At 35.6% G+C, this 5600-nt stretch overlaps 1 pseudogene; it reads left to right on the forward strand.

Moving 5' to 3' along the window:
• The first annotated feature begins 3269 nt into the window (after positions 1 to 3269).
• LOC133778959 (uncharacterized acetyltransferase At3g50280-like) lies at positions 3270 to 4857 on the forward strand (annotated as a pseudogene).
• Positions 4858 to 5600: the final 743 nt, after the last annotated feature.

Raw genomic sequence — 5600 nt, forward strand, 5'->3', positions numbered from 1 at the left:
GTTCATGCTTGGATTAAGGGGCCAGGAGGACAATAATTGATTTATTATAAAATTTTGTGATTATATGCATGTTTATGTGAATTATATTATTATATGATGATAAATGCATGCATGTGGGTCTACTTTTCTTTGTAAGGGTATTTCGGTAATTTGGCCTGTTGAAAGCATATTTGTATATTTTCATGCATGTTCGTGATCCATGGATGAGATCACATTATTATGTGGATATGTTCGAGTCATTCGGCATGAGACGATCTTAGAATGCAAATTAGCGGTTTGGTCATAATGGGGTTATTTACCGGGCTTGGGGTGAGTCCGGGGGAAATTTAATGATTCGTACATTACCATGAATTAATGGGTAATGGGATATGATTTATTTATTATTTGAGAATATTGGGAATAACGGGAATTGGAGGACGTTAATTATAATTAACGAGATTTGCGAGAAATGAGTGTTTTGCCCTTGGGTGGCTTAAAAGTGATTAAATTGACCTAGGGGCATTTTGGTCTTTTGACCATGGGTTATATTTGAGTTAGAAAGCTGTAGAAGGAAGCTTTAGGCAGCCAAAAACAGAGACTTATTTCCTTCTCTCTCACGATTACCACTCTCTCTCTCTCTCTTCCTCTTGGATTGGTGTTAAGGCTAAGTGGAGATTGAAGCTTGGGGAACAAAGCTTGAGGGTTTGGGGTTGTGATTAGTAGCTGAAAGGGATTTAATTATGTGTTTAAGGTAAGGATTTCAGTTTGTTTTTCTGGTTTGCTCTGTTTTTAAGGATAGTTTAAAGCTTTGGATTCTTGATTGTAGAACTAGGTTTTTGAGGTGGTTTTAAATGGTTCAAAGCTTGGTTTTTGATGAGGTTGAGGTATAGATGAAGTTTTGGGGTTAAATTAGAAGTTTGGTTGGTGTTTAAGTTGGTTTTGAAGCTTGGTATTCAGAGGAAAACGCAGGGTAGAAAACCAAAAATTTTTTCTAGTCCGTCAGTTGACGCCCCAGTGCCACTTATGGCGCCCCAGCGCTAGGCAAAGGAGAGCAAGGGTCCCAACGCTACCCAAGAGCACTCCAGCGCTATGTCACTTTCAGCAAGACCCAATTTTAGGGCTTGGGAGGACTTTGGGGGCTCAGATGATGGTTCAACTATTAGGAAAAAATGTATTTGCCTCAATGGAAATGGTAAGAAATTACATCTCTATGCAATATATTACAAATAAATAATAATTGATTAAAAAAGGAGTTACAACTCTATAACTGAAAATTACAAATAAACAAAGAAAAAGAAGAAGATGATGAAGAAGAAGAGAATGGTGAGAATACAACTCTAAGCAAAAGATTACAAGTAAAATAAAGGTGGTTGAAACAAAATAAAGGATTACAACTCTTAAACAAAATATACAAGTAAAAAGAACAAGAGAATAAGAAGAAAACAATACAATAAAATGGAGAACAGAAATACAAGAAAACTCTCACTTACACAACCTAAGTGAAGAGGGTTGGGGATCACCAACTTGAACAAGGTTTAAAACATTTGTCCAAAAGCTTATTTCCCCCTAACTCAAGCACTAAGGGATCTCTCTCAGATATTGGAAAAGCTTTCTGGAATTATCAAGCCTCAAGGTGTTTCTAGCCAAGTGCTCTAATAGATAGAAATAGTGTGTCTTACAAGTGAGCTATAGGCTCTTATTTATAGAGTTTAGAGACACCCTTTGAATTTCAAATTCCACCAACCCCCATGGCTGTTACCAATGTTTAATTGGATTAATATGGAATTAAAAATGAGATTTGGGAGTTATTTGGGTTTTTTTGAGCCGTTCAACAAAGATTGAAAAAACTGAAAAATTGGTCAGTTTTTGGCCTGTGGCCGCGGCCACTAGTCTCTGTCCCACAGGTCGTGGCCACCAACATTCAGTGGCTGCGGCCACCGACCAATTTCAGCACTTAAAAATGTGTTGTTTTTCCAAACGGTTACAAACCCTCCCAAATGATTTTGTAACTCCCAAAACACATTATTGGGGTTAAAATCATATCTCTAACATCCATTTCACATATGGCTTTATGAAATTCATCTCAATATTGTGTAACAACAAATTTACACAATAAAGGGTAATATTTGGAAGTTACAAATTTGTAACACCAAATATGTTACATTATTTGGATATATCTCATATATCTAAATATTGTAACTCTCTATTATATGTTACAATATGTGACACTCTTTGTCACATTTATTTTATTTAAAACATTATATTATAATATAATATAATATTACATTATATTATAAAATAATATAATATTCCCCCACTAGATTAAATAGTTATCTATTGTAACACTTATTTAATCAATCATTATATTTTGAAATATAACATATCTCCCACTTGATTAAATAAGAACTCTCTCTTATAGGCGTCACTGCATTAGTGCATAAAGCAAAGTGTTTTTCAACTTGAACTTTACTATAGTGTGATTATCACAAAATTTGTCGAAAATTTGGTTGCACTAGGCATTGAACCATCTTTTCATGATAACAAATCGGTGATAACACACACACCTTTGCGATGTTCACTTGAGGCCTCTATGTCTCGCTTTGCACCGTTAATGGCCATGTGCACTTTCCATTCATGGACGTTCTTGAGAATAATCTCAATTCTCATGAGAGGCGGCACCACCCCTAGGTCTATATAAGTAGAATTCTTGCAGTATTTTGTTACCAAAAATACTTGTCTTTACAAGATTGAATTCTATTAAAAAACCTTTTGGTTTTAACCCTCCACTTGGTAACACACAAGTACTCAATATCTCAGATGAGACTTGTTTTGAGTACAACTAATATTCACTTGATTGACTTGTTGTTACCTATTGAACCTAACACTAGTTGAATAACTAATGGTAAGATAGGTTACCATCAATCGTGAATCTCTTTAGGGAGTTTAAGTCTCATCCCTCGAGATGATGCAGCCACTAAATCCCTCGTTAGTGGCTTAGTGAAAGGATCCGCCAGATTTTATATATATATATATATATGCACTATATATAATGTGGCGACTATGCCACTTAAAGTCAATATAAAAAATAATCATGACTTTATATATATATATATATATATGCACTATACAACACGCTTCCTCAATTATTCATCAGGTTCTAAATCTAACTACATATAATGTATGAGCTAAACCTCCATAAACACACCCATAATTCATATATATTCTTTCTTATAGTTTTTTACGTACACATATATATACTTTCTTAATAAGAAGCTTAGAATTTGGTTCACATGGCTAACAAGTTCAGAATCATCACAACAACCACTGTTACACCAACGACCGGTAATGATCACAGTGATTTTGGCCGAAGAATCGACCTAAGTCCACGCGATCTTCAACTCCTCTTAGTTCATCACATACAAAAGGGTCTTCTTTTCCACAAACCCACAAACGACAACGACAATAACAACCTCATACGACACCTAAAAGCCACACTCTCCCAAACGTTGGACATATTCTACCCATTGGCTGGTCGCCTTGCCGCAATCGAAAACGACGATAACACCACTTCCTTTTCCATTGACTGTAACGGCGCCGGTGCCCTTACCGTCCATGCCGCCTTTGACGGCGTTACGGTTGCCGATATTCTAAATCCGCTTACTGTCCCGGACGACGTCGTTTACTCTTTCTTTTCCATGAATAGGGTTTCGAACTTCGAAGGTGCAATTTCTCGATCACCATTGGTATCGGTACAAATAACTGAGCTTGAAGATGGAATCTTCGTCGCTTGTAGTATGAACCATTGCGTCTGTGACGGCACATCGTTCTGGCAGTTCTTCAATACATGGTCCGAAATCTCTCGCCGCAACGACGTCGTCTCACTCTCACCATCATCCCATTTTGTTTCTGGTCGTGATCAGTTGATTCAAAACATCAATATCAATCTTCCCATTCACGTTCCAGTGTTCCACCATGATCAACAACAAACCCCTTTTCTCCCACTATTACAGCAAAAAATGCTTAATTTCTCCAAAGAAAAAATCGCATAACTCAAATCGAAGGCAAACGCCGAGATGACCACAATGAAAATCTCGTCCCTTCAAGCCCTCATGGCTTATCTTTGGATTTCCATATCCCGGAACCGTCGTCTCAACACAGAAGACGAAGTCTTTTACGGCATTCTAGTTGGTTTGAGGCAGAGAATGCAGCCTCCATTGCCGGAAAAGTACTTAGGAAATGCAGTCCGAACAGTGCTGGTAAGGTCTACGGTGGCCGAACTGGTTGAGCCTGAGGGCGGACTAGGCTGCGCTGCATGGAAGATCAATCGAGTGATCGCTTCACAGACGGCAAGCGCAGTGGGGAAGTTCTTGGAGAGTTGGGAGAAGAGTACTTATAAGCTTTTGGATATGGGAAAACTGCCGCCACATTCGTTGCTCACCGGAAGCTCGCCTCGGTTCGATGTTTATGGTAATGATTTCGGCTATGGACGGCCACTGGCAGTGAGAAGTGGCCCCGGGGACAAGTTTGATGGCAAGGTCACGGTATTTCCTGGTGCTGAAGAGGAAGTATTGACTTTGAGATTTGTCTTCGGTCTGAGACACTTCAGGCTATGGAATTGGATGAAGAGTTTGTATATCATAGCTAGGGTATTGATATCTATATATATTGCCTATACACACGTAATTATATTACCGTATTTAATTTGTTGTACGTACTAGGGCAGGGAACGATATTAACCTACATTAAATTTATTTGATATATATCTCACTATATAGTTAATAGTTTATTGATTTTCGAAAACTACTTACGATGCATATATCTCTATCTAGTTTATTGTAATAATTAATAATTGTTTTTTTTACCGAGCTTTTTGTTTTTCAAATTGGATCGATCTTGTATTTGTTGAATCTTGCGCTTCTTCTTATATATTAAGATAAAAAATTACAGCCATAGAAAATTTTAAAACCAATTTATAAGTGTTAGATTATTAAGTGAAGAATTTTTTTTGCAAAATGACTTATTTTTTTTTAAATAATTTTGTATTTTAATCTAATTTTAATAATTTTTTGCAAAATTATATCCGACAGGTGATCGAATTTGTTCAGATAGATGTTCGAAAAATTCAGACAATTAATCAAAATTTTTAGACAACTAATCAAAATTTTAGACAGATAACATTTTACAAAAAAATTATTATAACTAGATCAAAGTACAAAATAATTCAAAAAAATAGGTGATTTTCACCTATTAGTCTTAAGTTAATAAAAAAGTTATATTGTATCATTTTAGTATAGTTTAAATTTATTGAGTTTGAATTGATGTCGATTTATAGGTTTAAGTGTGTTAGTGTAACTTAATGTTTTCTATTATTACTGGCTATACCTAATTTTTTTTGTTAAAAAAAGTAACTATCAATTCATTTATATTTATTTTTCAATAGTTAGGTGCTAGCTCTATCTTTGTTAATCATCCGCCAACTTTTTGTTTTTGACGTTGTAAAGCGTCAAACTTTGATTTAGTTTTGTTATTATATGTTATAAGTCTAATGTTTGTTTATGGCTTTCGTGTTTTGCTATATTTTAATTTAAGATAATAATCAAAGGGGCGTCCATTCGGTAATT

The sequence above is a fragment of the Humulus lupulus genome, chromosome 1 (assembly GCF_963169125.1).
Source record: "Humulus lupulus chromosome 1, drHumLupu1.1, whole genome shotgun sequence".
Lineage (NCBI taxonomy): Eukaryota > Viridiplantae > Streptophyta > Magnoliopsida > Rosales > Cannabaceae > Humulus > Humulus lupulus.